Source organism: Eptesicus fuscus, chromosome 4 (genome assembly GCF_027574615.1).
Source record: "Eptesicus fuscus isolate TK198812 chromosome 4, DD_ASM_mEF_20220401, whole genome shotgun sequence".
In the NCBI taxonomy this organism is placed as follows: Eukaryota; Metazoa; Chordata; class Mammalia; order Chiroptera; family Vespertilionidae; genus Eptesicus; species Eptesicus fuscus.
Window position 1 is genome coordinate 39986125 of NC_072476.1, and position 17597 is coordinate 40003721.

Consider the following 17597-nt stretch of genomic DNA (forward strand, 5'->3'; position numbering starts at 1 on the left):
AACTGGTTCAGGCATGCGCACAGGATCAAAGTGGTCTAATTAAAGTTAATCCTGAATTATTCCCTTTTCCTGCAGGGTTTAAGCCTGAAGCTGCTGAGGACCATTTTACCACCATGAAGATGAGAGGAAATAAGAAGTGGAACCTTCCTGAACTTTCCCAACACAGAAGCCAGGATATGGCCCTTCCTACTTGAGCAAGTACAGACCTGGTTTCTGTGACTTGCTGCCAAGAGTCCTGGCAAATACAGAAAGTGAAGACAATTGTGTTTCAAAAAAGAGTCTACTTTTGTGAGTGGTGGATTAAAAAACCTACATTACTGTCATAATAGTACCTTAAAGCATTCAAATCTGCACAAGGCATTTAGGGACTTTATAGCAAATTCCACCGTGAATAATGAAAAGCCAAGCCAGGCTGCCTTAGAAAATGTTACTGCACCAACAATGGCACGTTCACTCATTAAGTTAACATTTCCTGGATATCTTCAGGGTTCTCAGACATAGACAATAGAAATTATAAAACTCTGTGCTTGGTTTGAGCTGATCCATCCAAGGCCCTTCCATAAAGAGCAGCTGTGTATGCTGTTCAGCCTAATTGTGTCATGTTAGAGAGGCCAGGTGTTTCTGTCTGGCCCCACAGCTGTCCTGAATGTTAAGGACACCACCTGAATTTCAGACTGGCCATCTAAAAAACAATGCTGGTGAAGCAGCACTTCAACTGAGCCCTTGGGGGGGGGGGGGGGGGAGCGGGAAACAGAACATGATTTGAATTTGAATTTCTCTTCCCCTCTAATAAAATATCTACTGACATTTATGGAGGAGCCTGGACGACACATTGTGCTGGGCCCTCTTTTCTTTCTTTACTTTCTCCCCATGAGAAAAACCCACCACTAGCATGATTTAACCTTTATTAATGCATCCACACCTCTATATAAATACGCTTAAAGTGTCACCTCCTACCCTGTATACTTCCCAGTGTCTAGGCTCAAATAAATCTTCAAGTGTCAATCACTGTGGGGGTTTGGGGGTTTTGCCACCCCACCATACGTCCATTCTCACTTCTGACAACAGTGCTCCATGTCCTTTGAGGAAGTAGCTACCTATCCCCATTGTGTGCTGTCTCAGTGGTGCTGTCAATCAATGCTTCGGGCTCAGCAATGTGCATGCCACTCAAACTACGCCCAAGTGTTCTCTTTCCTTCTGTGCTAAGTCCAAGGGCAGAGCACTCCAAGGGCAGACTTCCAGCTGTGCCTCAGGAAAAAGAACATCAGTTCCTGCTCCCCAGCTGCCCAGAGTACTTCCGTTTCCATCACTTTTGTGAGTGGTGGATTAAAGCATTCAAATCTGCACAAGGCATTTAGGGACTTTATAGCAAATTCCACCGTGAATAATGAAAAGTGTTCTCTGAGAAAGTGTTCTCAGAACAGTTCTTCTGACTTCCTTTGACCCTTAGGATATCCTCCACATTGCATTGCATTGCATTTTCTGTTGCTTTACAACCAGAGGAATTTGCCTATACACAATCCACTGTGATTTAAACACTAAGCAATAGCTAACATTCATAGTGTACTCTGCAGCTTATAAAGTACTTTCACATCCAATTTATCTTTTAATTGACTTTTCTGAAACTGAGTATTTCTCCTCCCCCCAAATAAATCACTTACTGCTTTCTCACAACAGCACAATCATTCTTTCAGTCACATAAGCTTTTTTAAATATCAGAATGATTTTGACTCTAGGCTTTCACTAACCCCCTATAATCAGTCACCTAATCCTAACAATGGGAATCTCCCGGATCCATCCCTTCCTTCCCATTCTCTCTGTCTCTAATTGTCAGAGCCTTCCTCGCCTCCCAACAATGGTCTGCTGAATCTGCCACTAGTCAACCGTCTCCAAGCCATTCTGGTGCCACAAACAGAAGGATATGGTTGCAATTTTATCATCACTGTGTCATTCCTCTCCTACCCATGGCTTACAGAACAAAGATTACAGGACAATGATTTACAGGGCAATTCCCTAACCTCAATGCTGGGCTATCTACAAGCAGGCTCCACTTCTCTCTCTCCCATCTCACAGTACACCATTCCTCAGCAGAAAACTTTTGCTGGAACATGTAGTGGATTGAAAAAAAAAAAGGCTATAATTTGATGCAGCTCTTTCTCATCTTAAGTGGGGTCTTTGGACATCTCTTGAATCTGGGGTGACCTTGTGACTTGATTTGGTCAATGGGAGAATAGCAAATGCAATACAAACAGAGGCTTAACCATCATTTTGAATTGTTGCTCTTGGAACACTGCTTCGTTGCCATGTAAAGAAGCCCAGGCACTAGGGCTAGAGAATGGGAGGCACATGTCCCAGTCACCTGTTAACCTGGCCAACACCTAGTAACTGCCAGACATAAGCGAGGCCATCCTAGATCATCCTGCCACCAGCGAACCCACCAGCTGACTGAAGATGCCTGAGGGACTCCAATGGAGACCAGCAGAAGAACCACCTAGCTGAAGCCAGCCCACACAGCTGACCACAGAATCATGGCCGATAGTCGTTATTTTCAGCAACAACTTTTGGGGTGATTTGTTATGCAGTCAAGGATGATGGATAAAACATCTTAAGCTGATTTGGTCACTTTCTCCTAGGAATTCCTTTCAATTACTACTTAGTGTCTTGGGCACTCAATCCTAAAATATCTTCTTCCATGTTTTGTACCATTATTTAATTTTTTATGTGTTCCATTTCCCCCCCTTTTAAGTTTCTTGTAAGGAGACTGTATACTTTATATTTTTATATCTCACCTAGGCACAAAGTGAATACACAATGACCAGTTAGGAATCAGTATTTTCCATCAAGCATATCAATTCACATTCATCATTTCAATGCATATTTTGATCATTAATTTTATAAGCTTAAAAAAGGATCTGATAAGATGCAAACCATAAAATATGAAATCTAGTTATCTAACCCAGAAAGTACAAAAATCACACATAGCATATATCATCCCAGAAACCATTTTATTGATTCATTTTCAGACGATTACTTCTTGCAAGTGAACCTGCATACCAATAAAAAGGGGCACAAAAAAAAACAAGCATGTAAGGGTAAAAGTTTCACAGAAGCAACTGTGTGATTTTCACCAGGATATTATTTTTCTCCCAAGACACATATTTCTCCTATGTGGTTCACAACCCTAATCTGACAGACTGCCAAAAACAAGGCTTCTATTCTAAGAATGTCACTGACTCTCTCCTTACTGTTCAATTAGATTTTGCATTTAATAGAGAAATCCCCTTGTGTTTCTCATAATGGTGCACCTGCTCCTTGGGAGATTTCCTCTTTTGATGAGAAATGAAATGCCTCGAATCTGGCAAGAAAAAACAGCTCCAGGCTCTCTCTGATAATATCAAAGACATTTGTTTGTTTTAGATGTTTGTGTGGGTTTCCCTCCTCTTAAGAGCAGTAAAGCACTGCTACGATTCCTTCCAAAACAACAGCACACAGTTTCTTGGCCTCTGTTCCACATTTCCACTGTACACCTGCACCAGAGGGACTGCCTGGAATTAGCTAAGCTGTGACATAGTAGACAGAGAAATTCATTTGCTTTACTCACTGCCTTCTGGACAGCAACACCTGGTAAATGTCAAAACAAAGGCATCATCGTTTCAAATCCACTATCTTGTCACCTTTTCTCATGAAATGCTTGCTATGGAGAAAATGAAGTTTATAGTCAAAATTATATCCCTTTTTAATATCTTATTTCTATCTGAGGGAGCCACGCACCATCTTTTTCTTTCCGACTGTAGACCTGGGAATTCCTACAGGTTTCATCATCGGTTAGTATGGCCTTCCGGAGAAGCTTCTGGAATTGGTTCCAACATGTCACATCTTTTCCTAACAGTTTTAAGGGCATCTTTACGGGGTCTCCCTGCACTCGGACCATGCTGCATGTAATTTAACATTGAGATGCATCAGAAATACCCCAAAGACATTCTCTCCCAGATGTGAACACATTAGCATAACTGCTTTCCTACACCTTGATCTTTTTTTTTTTTTTTTCCTTTTAAAATTTCAATATTTACAAATGAAATACAGATTTCAACCCATTCCCAACTGGGATGTCTGCTCTACAATGAGAGAGAAATGGGCTTTTGCCTTCCTGCAGATTCAGCAAGGGAAGTGGTGCTTGGAAATGACGTGTCTAGAGTGACACCTTGGAGAATTGACAGACTCTGCACACATGTCATCCTCATAAACCTCCCCAGACAGCCCTTATTTCACTTTGCACACTGCACCCTGGCCGGGCTCCGCCGCACGTGGAGTGCGGTAAGGCTGCCCTGCCTGCCGGGGTGCGCCCTTCCTGCGGGCTCTTGGATGGACACTTGTCAGGATCAGCCAAGAGGCGTGGGGCCCAGCGACCAGCACGTGAGAAACGGGCACGGACAGGGAGCTCCCTGAATGAACTTTCCCAAAGAAAGCAATGTTCCCACAGGAAAAAACAACCCCGTTTCTCCTCTCCTAGCGGTCCACTGAAAAAAAAGAGCAACAATGCTCCTGCCTTTTTGTTTCCTCAAGACTTTCTTCCCTGCGAGCAGTAGCGTGTTCCTCAAAGAATGCTAGTATTTCCTGTGGAAACTGTACGGCTGCCAGGAGCGGCTCCTAATTTTCCCTCTTTTCATAAAAAATGAAATAAACAAAGCCTGGCTTTTGACAAGAGCCAACATCCCGGTGCACCTCACTTACCACCTGCAGATGGAAGGCATCACCGGGGAAGGCCACGGGAGAAACGTGCCCGGCTGAGATGGACACGGACCGGCCTGGACGCAGGACGGCGCGGAGGGATGCGGCCAGAGCCCGGGCCGGACGGACGCGCGGGGCGCGCGGTGCCGAAGCGCGAGGGGCTACCCCTGGGCGGCAGCACCCCCAGGGGTCCCTTCGGCGTCTCTACTGTGGTGGGGTCTGTCGTCAGGACTATCCGTGCGCCCTTCCTCATCTCAGCTCCCAGGAGCTGCGGCACTGCCCACCCTGCCTCGGGTACGGTGTGAGGTGGCAACGAGAATAAGGCGCGGAGGAAACGGGCAAAGGAAAAGAACAATCCTTTGGAAACCCAGGCGGGGGCTCTTTCCCCCTTCCCCCCGAGGAAAGCCGCCGCCGCCGCCGCCGTTACTATAGAGACACCTCTCCCACCGCCGCCCCCCACCCCGACCCTTCCTGCAGAGTCGCCGCCGCCCCCGGAGCAGCCCGGACCCGCGGCACAAAGGGGCCCGTGGGCTGGGAGGCAGGGGCGACCCTCACGGAGTCGCCCGCCCGCTGCAAACTTGGAGAGGCTCGGCCGCCCGCGCCGCCCGCCCTGCGCCCGGACTCACCGGGCCGCCCGGCACGCCCGCGGCTCCCGAGCGCGGACAGACTGACGGACGGACGGCGGCGGCGAGAGCCGGAGCAGCCGCAGCAGGAGCAGGCGGCGGGGGCGCAGCCGCGGACCCGCTACGTCACAATGCGGCCGGCCGCCGGCGCCGCTCCCCGGGCCCCCCCAAAGGGCGCGCGGGCGGGGGCAGTCCCGAGGCGGCCGAACCCCAGCCGGCGCGGAGGACGCGGAGCGGAGCGCACCGGGAAACGGGGGGGGCGCGGCCGCCGCTGCTGCCCCGGCGGCTGGAGCCACTGCGCCCACAGGCTCCGCGCGCCCGCCCCCCGCCCCCCGCCGGCGAGCCCCCTCCTGACAGCGCCCGCCCGCCCCCGGCGCGGCCCACGCCCCTCCCTCGCCGCCTCCTCTCCGCGACCCCCGGCCAGCCCGCCGCGCCCGTCCGCGAACCTGCCCTTTCTTCTCCACCTTCCGCGCTCGCCTCTGCCGCCCCTGCTTCTCGTCGGCGGGGCGTCCCCTCCCTCCTACTTTCCCCGCTTCCCTCCGCCCCCACCCGCCCCCACCCGCCCCACTCCGCGGCCTCGCCCCCTGGCAGTGAAATCGCCCCTCACCGGGATGCGTGCGCCAACCGCTGCCGCCTCATTGGTCCCTAGACCATTCCGGGGTTGCAGCCGGGACCGGGGAGAGAGATGGGCCAGGGGGGCACCGGGGCGTGGGCACGGTCCTGGGGAACGGCTGGGCTTCCCAGCTCCTGGCAGAGGGTTTACGTTGGCACGCAGTCTCCTGCCCCCACTCCTGCCCCCTCCCCTCCTCGCCCCCTCCCCCAGCTCGCCCACCCATCCCCGAGGACTTCGCTAAAGGAGTGAAGGGCAAGGGGGTCTGTCTGCCCGGAAGGTTTTGTGCTCGAGGGTGGGGGATGGACGGAGAAGGCTTTGGTCTGAAAGCACGGCTTTTTCATTCAACGACGCTTCAAACACCACTTTATGAACTTCGCTTTTAGCGTCTTAATTAGGGCGGAGCGGGGGCGCGCTGGGTGAGGCCATGAAGCCAGCAGAGGTGACCGTCTCTTTCCTTCCCATTTCCGAAATGAGTTGAGGGAGAGTGGAAGCAGTTGCGGCAACATTGGCTCGCGACCATCCCTCTTTTGCCCTTTGGAAAGCTTTAAATGGTTTGTAAGAAATCTCTTTCCCAGGAGAGATGACTCGGTGGAAGTTCACTTAGCAAAGCCATGGAGGGCGACACCGTAGCAGCTCCGGGATGTGGCTGTGTGCCTGGTGCTGCCCCAGAGAAAAGTGTGAGGAAGCAAGTTCTGGACCTTCTGTTTAGGGGCACCCTCCTTTCCTTGCCCATTCCAGAGGACTGGAGGGGCGCCACGACCCTGGGAAACAGCACTACCTGGATTAGGGGAAATGGGGACGCGTATCATGTGTGAGTCTGTCATTGAAAATATGTCACTTATAAAAAAGAGAGGATTGGTTGTTTAAAATCTGGGGGGGGGGGGGAGGGTCCCTGGATGAGTGGTGTACTATTTAATGTAAGCAGTGGCTCTGGACGCCACTGGCTGCTCTTTTGTGGGTTTCTTTTTGTTTGTTTGTTTTTTGTTTTTGTCTTTTATTTTCAGGAAAGAGGCAGTTGCACTGTTAGGAGGGCATGGCTGGGGGCGGGGGGGTCACCCTTGCCCTGGACCTATTTGGACAAGATAATCGTGAGCCAGGGTTACTCAGGGTCACTGAATTGAGGACTACCTGGAAGGCCAGCAAAAAAGACATTCACATGCTTTTAATCCCATTTCCTATTGAGAAAGTGAATTTCTCGCTCTGCTTTTTTGACATAAACAGCCAAGAGCATGTCCTGCAGTGCTGTAATTTGTTTATTGTAATTTATCATATGTGAGATTTTAAGCACATACATGGGAAGTGGCTTCACAATTTCAAAAACACACATTATCCCTCAGTCGAAAATATAAAGTCAGATGACATCATATGGCACTAAAAATACTTGAAAATATTGGGTTTAATTTGTTCACATCTGGTTAAAATAAAAATGCTTTTTTTTTTTCTTGCCTAGTGTAAACTCTGAGAAAAGCACATCTTGCTTCCATACAATAGATATGCATAGAATTGGTGTCACCCTTGGCATGTTGTATACACAACATACTTTCATTGTCATCCTCTTAAATATTTTGACAGCCTGCTTTTTAAAAATCAAATTTTAATTTATTAAAGGAGTAACTTATTGGAGAATTAGAAATGGATATCTCCTTCAAACGGCCCTAAACATCTCTGAGCTCTGACAATGAGCCAGGTGTTAATTTAAATGGTTCAACAAGAAGGGACCCAATTATATTGCATCTACAGAAAATGGGTGGTCCCTGAAAGGAAAGGTCTCTGTTTCCGCATAGCCAAAGGAATGGCATGCCATAGAATTAAAGAGCAAACTCTAAGATGCCATTTCAGATATTGTCCTGTTTTTTATAGTTCTTTTGTTATGGTTTATTCTGTTTCTAACATGTTTTTGATTACAGTATTTATCATTGTTTCCATGATTATTTTTACACTGTGATTTAAATGCTTATATCCACTCTCCTACACGGGCTTGGACCGCTTTTGCTTGGACTGTTTGTTGGTTTGCTTCTCCTTATGCAAACTCTTGCCAAACAATAAGCTACAAATTGATATACCAGTACTTGGGTTGAAACGGAGCTGCTAGATTTTATTTTTTTTTAAAATACATTTTTATTGATTTCACAGAGGAGCGGAGAGGGAGAGACAGAAACATCAAAGATGACAGAGAATCCTCCATCAGCTGCCTTCCGCACGCCTGGGAACCGAGCTCCAACCCAGGCATGCGCCCTGACTGGGAAGGGAACCGAGATCTCCTGGTACACAGGCCAACACTCAGCCACTTGGCCACACTGGCCGCTAGATTTTTAGATTGGATAGAAGCTGGCTTTTTCTCAAGCTAACAAAACTGCCCTGCCTACTCCAGGGGCTTCTTACTACCCATCAGTTTCTGATCATCAGTTTTCTAATCAAGCAGCTGTATCTTAGTAACAATGAAATAGTTTAGCAGCCAGAGCGGCTGGACCACTTACCCCCTTTTGAATACTCCCCACTCATGCCTACCACAACAGGGAGTGTGCACCTCTTAGAGCACTTAGCATATTTCCACTTCATGTCTATTTCTTATCCCCTACTATTCAGTTGCCAGTTCCCATCAAGATGCCAAGGGAACTCATAGTACTTATATTTAGATTTTCAACACTGAGCACATTTCTAAACTCAAGAGTTAACTACTGAAAATAATTAGTACAGCAGTGCATGTCAGTGTTTATCATCTGCCAAAGAGCTGCCATGTAATGGTTCATTCAATTATTACAATTAAACATCTGCCTCCACCATTTTACCCAGTTTCCATAATATATCTTTATTGTGCTACGAAAATTGGATAAACCTGCTATAACACTGCCAGTGATCAGGCAGATCTTTTTCTCCTATTCTTTAAGTATCGATTTTGTGTAACAAAATATCCCACTTGGTATTAAAGGCTCGGCTTGTTTATTGCCATTGAGTTCTTTCTGATTTCTGGTTGGGAACTATATAGTTTGTTTGGACCAGACTATTACTTTATTCTGGAGTCATTTGTTTCCTTTGCTTGTGTAAATGTATGTAAGTAATTATAAGGTATTTTTATCAAGACTCAGATTACACTTCGCATGTAAATGTAATTGTATCAGTCAAGGTAGGTTAGGTTATGCTGTGGTAACACAACAACAACAACAACCCAAAACCTCCATAGATGAATAAAAAATCTTGCTCTCACTATGTCACAATTTCAGGTCACCTGCAACTCTGCTTCGTGTCTTTTTCACTTTAACATGCCGGCCTAATGGAGCAGCCACTGACAGCAATATTGTTGGTCACTCCAGTGAGGGAAAGAGAACTCAGGAGGGTCTCATCCCGGAATTAAATCCTCCAGCTCAGTGGTTACCTGTGTCACTTCCGCTCACAACTCATTAGCCAGAACCAGTCATGTGGCTCCACCAATCACAAGAGGACAAGGAAGTGCATCCTACAATATACCCAGAATATTTGGCAAATAATAGGCTGAGGAAGCATGACCATATTACATGTCACTCTAGATCTTATAAAACAGAGAACATTTTGATATTTTACATGGAAGCTGTAGAGCTTAAGTATGGAACTAGAGGCTGGACAGAAATATAAGTTCTATAGCAGTTTTACATTCTGAAATAAGCACATAAGACTAAAAAAAATGTGACTGACAAAGAATATTAGGGACCCAGTTTTTGAACATTTTTGAGTTTCACAGAGAAAGGACTGGTTATAGAAGTATATGGTTTATATACTCCTATACAAACCAGTTAGCCACCTGGTTGTAGGACACGCTCACATGTTCTCTCCACCTCCTTTCCCACGTTCACATCTCCCCCGTCTTCACTTTTTCTTTAGACTGTGCTCATCTTGGTGCCTCCGTGTGCCTTTGCCTGAGCTGAGGGGAGGAGGGATTTAGCATTACTCGCCTGACCTGTTTTCTGTGATCATCTCTTCACTTTCTAATGATTTTATTTTCCTTCAATATTTCTTCTTTTCTCTCCTGTTGGGGCAAGTTTTATCCTTTTGCTTCATCTGAGCACTTGTAATAAAGTTAAAATTGGAGAGGGAGATGAAATTCAAGTTCAGCAGCATAGGTGCTTATTATATAGCAGCTTTAATAAAAGATTTGATAGAGAGGAAATTTTATGGATTGTTAATCAGATTCATTGAGATTATACTGGGATTCCAATTAATCCTATTACTGTGCTCTACCTATTCTTACAGACTTTTGGAAGTGTTGCTGTTGTTGTTGTTGTTTTTAAATGGAGGCAATTAGGCCATGTACAAAAAACAACCTTGTGTTCTGAAGCTGCCTGGGGCAAAAATTGAAAGAATGTCCACAAGGGGCTAAGCGGTTTTTGGTAAATCAAAGGCCTTGAGACCATGATCTTTCCCCCTGTGCTCTTCTTCCATGAGTTGCCAGCAGACAGCACAGCGTATCTGTGAAGCTGCTGGAATATGAGGAACTCTGGATCAAACTCTATTAGGGCCGGCAATATATAAGTTTTGTGACTGAATTTAACTACATTTACTTTAACCAATAGCCAGAGGTTTGCAGATTAGCACTTAATCCCACCTGTGGTTGATTTGGGCGCACACTTCACCTTGGCCTTGAGAGATGGTCTTAAGCTTCATCTGCAAACCTTCAGTTTTGATTTAAAAGTGATATTTCTACAGCAACCTAAGACCAGTGGATTGGTCTCTTTTTCTAGTGATTCTCTGCGCCCCGGCCCCTCTCCCCCCCCCACACCCCATTGTCTTTAAGCCAGTCGTTTTTTCCTGAATATTGTTTATGAAAAGCCTTTTCCCTCCCAGGGTAGCTTGTTGCCTTCCAATCCATTTGAATTGACTCCCCTTGGGTTGTATCACATCTCTCCTGTCTGATGCCTCCAATCCGAATCAGGTTGCCATGGACCATGATGAAATCTGCCTGAGCCCTGTGCTCTCAGAATTTATCGATGGTGGAGAAATGCCCACACCCCTTTTTGTGTTCTGGGAAATGGCTTACCGCAAAGAGCCACCTCCCTATATTTCTCTGATAAAATTCGAGGTTCCACTCTTTCTCATGACTTCATAAGACTCACAAATGACTCTCTTGTTTACCTATGTCAAGGCCAAACACAGACTTTCCTCTTTCTGCCTGCACATGCTGACAAGACCAGACACAGACCCTCCAACTTTCCATTCTTTGTCTCATGAATGAATAGCTGAGATTAGAACTGTTTGCCCCTCTGAAACTTTCAAGACACAGAGAAAAACATTTCCTGTTCAGCTAACTGACCTAAACTTCCCCTGATTGCCAAACAATGTCAACTGTAAGTCACCCCACCTGTAACTTATGTGTTCCTCCCCGTAAAAGTATAGTGCAAGATCACCCTGCAGAAACACTGTGATGGTCAGATTGAGGGTGCTCTCCCTATTGCTAGAGGCGGAATCAAATCAGTCTTACTTGTCTGGTTTATGTCTTTGATAAAACCTTTCCTCCTTTGGAATCTAGTGTTCTCTCTCTCTCTCTCTCTCTCTCTCTCTCTCTCTCTCTCTCTCTCTCTCTCGCTTTCATCTTCATTAATAGCTACCCTAGACACTGATGTGAATTGAGGTCATGGATCTGTTATTTAACCATAAAATAGTTATTTCTAAGAAAATTTTTATATCTAACATTTTTGTCTGTAAGGAAAATACCTAACACTCTACCACAATAACTGAGCAGTGTTTAAAATCCTTCATATTGTACAGCCTTATTATTCAACTTTTTCTTAGGTTGTTTTTTTTTTTTCTTTCTATTACTGAAATGAATAGCCCTTTTAACGTAAGAGTATTCAAGTTAGGGATAAATGAAAATGCTATAAAATTGCCAAATGGTCAGCAAACGTGCTTTCATAACATGACGTATATATAATATCTTAGCTATTAAATACTCAGCCAGATTCTCTGTGCTATACCATGGGATTAATATATTTTCCAGAGCTTTCAAGTTAGTAATTTGCCTGCTGGGTTACACTACCTTCTAACTTAGGCCAATAGGACAGATAAATAATGTCTAAGATGGAGACCCAGGATGGGTGCTTTCAACAATTGGTATATCCTACAGCTTAAAGACTTCTTAGGAGAGGGAGAGAGGAGGGAAAAGGGGAGAAGTGGGGGAGACCCTCTTAGGAAAGAGCCCTGTACTTTCCCTTCCAGAATGATTCCCCGATACAGGCCAATGTGCATAATACCAAACATTATCTGGGTCAGTCTGATCCTAACTGAAAATTGTCTTGCTTCTTTCTATTTTCAAGGGAGAGGGAGGGAGAAAAGGAAGAAGGGGAGGGAGGGAGGGAGGGAGGGAGGGAGGGAGGGAGGGAGGGAGGGAAAGAGAGATAGGTGGAGGGAGAGAGAATTCATATAAGATTGGAGAACTGGGAGGTCTTGTGAAATTGATATTCTGTAAGCATGGAGTATTCATAGGCAAGGACACATTTAGACACTAGACAGTTCACACATGTGCATAAAGGCAGATTAAATCTCTAGCTTGAAGTTTTGATATCTGCAATAAATTTGATAAGGCTGTTTTAAAAAGGAATGCAGGTCAACAGTGTGCTTAAATGATTTGAAGAGGAATATAGGTCAACTTTGAACACCATGACTCATTTACATGGACCTGCCACAGTTACAGAATATCACACCTATGAAAATGCGTTCTATTGATTACTTATCATTGATTATCATACTGTATATTTAATTGTATTTAAACCTATAGGCAACTACAAAATCTCCCTCCTTCGTCTTAATAATGATTTTATTATAGTATATAATCTGTGCTTTGCATATTACTATGATATATACTGAGTGGCCAGATTATTATGATCTCTGAATGCATAAAATCTGGCCATTCAGTGTATATCCTATATAATAAAAGGCTAATATGCAAATTGTCCCCTCGACCAGGAGTTCGACCAGCAGGCAGGCTGGCCAACCACCCATGTCACCTCCCCCTGGCCAGGCTGGCTGGACCCCACCCATGCACGAATTCATGCACCAGGCCTCTAAAATATAGATATATATATATTTATATATATATATTTATATATGAGTGGCCAGATTATTATGCGTTCAGAGATCATAATAATCTGGCCACTCAGTGTATATCCACTTGGACTCAGAGTTCTGTTGTATTTTCAAGTAATTCACCTTTAACTCACCTATTTTACCCTGAGACCAAAAACATGCATTTTGAGATTATTGGATGCCCATGGCTGTGAAATGACATAAAGGGATTTAGAGCCTGTAGGGAGAAAAGCTATAATGGACTAGTCCCTGGCTTTATCTTTAAGCAGCTTCTAGTGGGTTAATCTTTCCCCCTTGGATAAGCCATGCAAAGACATTAGAATTGGTTACCTCTAAGTGGCAGAAGAAAGCTGTCAGTGAATGTTATGAGTAGTAATTATAATTACCACTGTTCCAAACCAGAATAAATCCTATCTCCAAACAGCTCTGGGGATGAAAGACTAGATCTGAAACTTAAGTAAAGTTTTCAGTCTTCTTAAATAAAACTATGTTGTGAGTTTTACTTACTTTCCCAAATTTATAGCTCCCTGTTTCCAATTCCTCAACCTGGGGACATATGGTCCTTTTTAGAAGACTACAAGGAAAGAAAAGCTAAATAGATATTGAATTGGATGAGAAAAGCTGATGGCTAATGAAAAAACATTCCTTATAAGTTATGGGCAATGTTTCAAAGGTGGATTGTGGGAAGACTATAGAAAAATTTAATTGTTGCTAGACTAAATTCAAAATCCAAGGTAGCCCTGGAGCATAGAGATTAAGGTCACTAAACTGGGAGTCAGATTTCCTGCGTACAAATCCCAGATTCATGTTTTACCATCTCCAAAATTTTTTAATGTGCCTGGGCCTTAGTTTCCATAACTACAAAATTATACATTAACTAGAGGCCCGGTGCACGAAATTCGTGCACAGAGAGGTGAGTTCCCTCAGCCCAGCCTGCACTCTCTCCAATCCGGGACCACTTGGGCCTAAACCAGCAGTCGGACATCCCTTTCACAATCTGGGACCACTGGCTCCTAACTGCTCACCTGCCTGCCTGCCTGATTGCCCCTGACTGCCCCCCTCTGCCAGCCTGGTCTCCCCTCACTAACCCCCAGCCAGCCTGGTCACCCCACACAGCCTGCTACTCAGTCGTTTGGTCACCCCTCACTAACCCTCCTCCGGCTTGGTCACCCCACGCAGCCTGTTGCTCAGTCATTTGGTCGCCCCTCACTAACCCCCCTGCGGGCCTGGTAGCCCCACGCAGCTTGTTCAGTCGTCCGTTCGGTTGCGATGATCGCTTAGGCTTTTATTATTATAGATAGTACCTTCTTCAAAGAATTATTATGACAATTAAATAAGCTAACACATTAAGAGTATTAATAAGTATTTGCTTAAAAAAATTAACTCTAGAAAGCTGATGGCACCTGGTGAGTTCATTGGCAATATGGATTCTGGAGCTGAGTTTTGAGTGTTGCCTCGCTGGCTGTAAGTATCTCTATTTCTCTACTTGTATCATGGCATTAAATAGCCCTGGAATTCTTTGCTCCTCAAACCACAATAATAGCACATCTTGGATTCCTATGTGGCCCTGTACAGTTGTCCACAAGCCTACTTTTATTATAATCACTTAGATTAGGTGAAATGTTATTTGGAAAGCCTTTCAGTTTATGTTTAAGTATTGTGATCGGTTCTCTGGCAATTTAAGATTTTTAAAGATTTCAATCCTCTAATTTGATATTTAACTTTGGTTTGTAAACAGTATTTTACTTTCTTCCCAGACCTCCAAAAGTGATCGATGAACAATTCAGGAATAGATAAAGTATTTTAAAAAATGAAACATCTTTAGTGAGAGGAGTATCATCAGCAATTTAACTCTAGGGCCATCAATATGATTTTGATGTGTTTACCATTAATCTGGTATAAATGGAAAAACACAGTTCTTGAAAAAATACAAAGTACTTTGTTGTGCATTTATTCTGAGTACCTGCTGCATACTGGATCCTCTGCTAACTGTTTAGGATATCTGAGGTGGACAGAATAGACGTGCCAGACCGCCATTATACATAGTCCATAAACAAGTATATTTTAGTGTTGTGAAGAGCTATGAGGTTGAAACACAGATTGCTGTGGGAAAAATTACAAACAGAGGATCTAATGTAACATTGGGCGGTCAGGGAAGGCCTCTGAGGTTTGAAGAATGAGAAGAGGCCAACCGTGTGAACAGTGAGAGGAGAAGAGTTCCAGGCAGAAGATCCAGCTTGGACGTTGAGTATCCATCCACCTACCACTCAGAACCAAGAGTGTGCAGAGTAGTTCTCAAATAACTAAGTGATTTAAGAAGAGTCATATGCAATTTACCTCTTGGCCTGATACCACATATGTACAAAAACAATCATCAGCAACACTATTAACCATACATTAGGGAAACACAAGTGGAAATGTTGACATATTAAAGTGCTTGCAGAGCATCTGTGAGAACAATATCACTGCATATTGCTAACCCGAAGAAACAAGTCTTCAGAGCCACGTGAAGCTCCTACAGCACCCTCCCTGGTGTGAGGATCAAGCAGTGTGATTGGAAATGTATAGCTGGGGTGGAAAGGAGATGAATTGTTCCAAAACCTTGGAGAATTGAGATCAGAACACAAAATATATTTAAGAGCAAGTCAGGTAGCAGGAAGTCATGAACGTAATGAAAAAGTCTGTGAGAGTCATAAATAACCAGAAAGACACATTCTGAAAATTCTTGCTATTTGATATGAAATTTAACTTAAAGAATTGTGACCTAGAAATTTGGAGCACTTCTGTTCAGCTCTAACTTTCCATATTTTTCTGAACTCTGTCATGACCTTGGCAATGGCTTGTAGCAGCTAGATTGACCAGGGCAAAAGAATATGGAATCTTGGTACAGATTTGAGGGAAAAGGTTAAACACACACACACACAATTCTATTGTTCATAGTATCCTGAACTACTCAGAGCTACATAGTATTATATGAAAGCATAACAAGCCCACAACCAATAATTTAAGTGTAGCCTACAGGGTCCCTCTAGGGCTTCACTGTACCATTCAGTAGCAAGCATGTCAAATTCAAAGGCTAACACAGGCCAAACAAACGAGGCATGTGGCCCGCAGGCCACGAGTTTGACATGCTTGCGCAGCCACTAGCCAGAAGTAGTTATTGGGCAATTGAAGTGTGGCTGGTACAAACTGAGATGGGCTATAGGCGTCATAGACACATCAGATTTCGAAATCTGAATACAGAAGAAAAAGAATGTAAAATATCTCATTAATTGTATGATGTTTGGATAAACTGGATTAAATAAAATATTGAAAATTAATTATACCTGTCATTTTTGTATTCAGCTACTTCAAAATTTAAAATCACATATTTCACTTGCATTATATTTCTATTGACGGCTCTGTTCTAGGAAATGAGAAAAATCACCTTCCTCATACCTGTTCCCTAAACATCCATTCTAAATGGTTCTGTCAAAATGGATGGCAGTGGTGTCAAAGGAATAACAGGTGGCTACACAGCTATGGGTTTAGAAGGAAGGTGACAGATGGATGTGACGGTTACATAGTGCTGAAAAAGTTGATGCTTGGTAGAAGACTCTTCAATAAGTGTTGGAGGAAATTACTGATGTGCTCTGTAGATGTTCCCAAAGAAGGAAACTGGAAGAATGAAAACAAAACAAAACAAAACAAAACAACAAAACCCAAATCACTACTTCATCCTGTGCCCAGTGACTGAGGGGCTGCAGAATATATTATCCTCCGGATTGTTTGTTTTTTTAAACAGGAGAGCATGCATAATTCTCCAAACCTATACCAACCTCCCCCTCCTCTTTTTCCAACAACAACAAAACAAGCAGAAAATAAGCCATTACAATCCGGGGTTAAGGTCTCCAGTATGTATTCTGCAAACTTCATGACAATAGCCCCACTTCATATAGACTGTGCAACAGATGTTGATGATGCTTAGCGGAGCTGAGGATGGAGACAACGCTATTATATCTTCATACTTGGCTGAAGATACAGCCTTGTCCCTTGAAAAGATCTGTGTAAATGTATGTGCCCTTAGCAAACTAGCTAATATGTCAGGCTTCAAAGTGACCAGGCTGTACACTTACTGTTTTACTAATCCTCTGGCTTTCCCTATTTTTAAATGGTTACAGAAAAGTCCATTTTGGAACATTTTGCCCTTGGCTTTAACACTTGGCAGAGGAGTTCACGGTCCTCCGTTCTTCCTTGTGTAAGTTATAAAGCTGTTTGTCATCTCTAGTATCCGGAACACCTGCTTTTTTTAAAGAACTGCTGGCTCAGGGAAAAAGAACATAACTTATTTTTATGCAATAACTCGCCAGCTCAAGACTTTAAAAAACCCTGTCTGAAATGGTACATTTTCTTTCTCCTTAATCAAATAAGGTATTTTAAAAATCAGAATTTTTCATTTTACCAGTTTCCTTTTGATATAAATCATTGGAAAGCAAGTCACAGACAGTTGGGCAAACCCGAGAAAGAGCCTTTTGCTCATAACAGGATACACAAGGGAAGAAAAACACAGACAGGCAGTCACCTTCCAATCTAGTGAGAGATTT

The 17597-nt window shown here is 44.1% G+C and overlaps 1 protein-coding gene across 3 annotated transcripts in view; it reads right to left on the bottom strand.

Annotated features, from left to right (window-relative positions):
• SNCAIP (synuclein alpha interacting protein) overlaps positions 1-5979 on the bottom strand; it is a 137008-nt gene extending 131029 nt beyond the window's left edge. For 2 of the 3 annotated variants that reach the window (XM_054714964.1, XM_054714966.1), the window contains exon 1: positions 5355-5385. The gene's annotated coding sequence lies outside the window, so the exon portion shown is untranslated. Of the gene's footprint in view, positions 1-5354; positions 5386-5958 lie in introns of those variants that run through there. The other variant, XM_054714965.1, reaches the window with a different exon arrangement.
• Positions 5980-17597: the final 11618 nt, after the last annotated feature.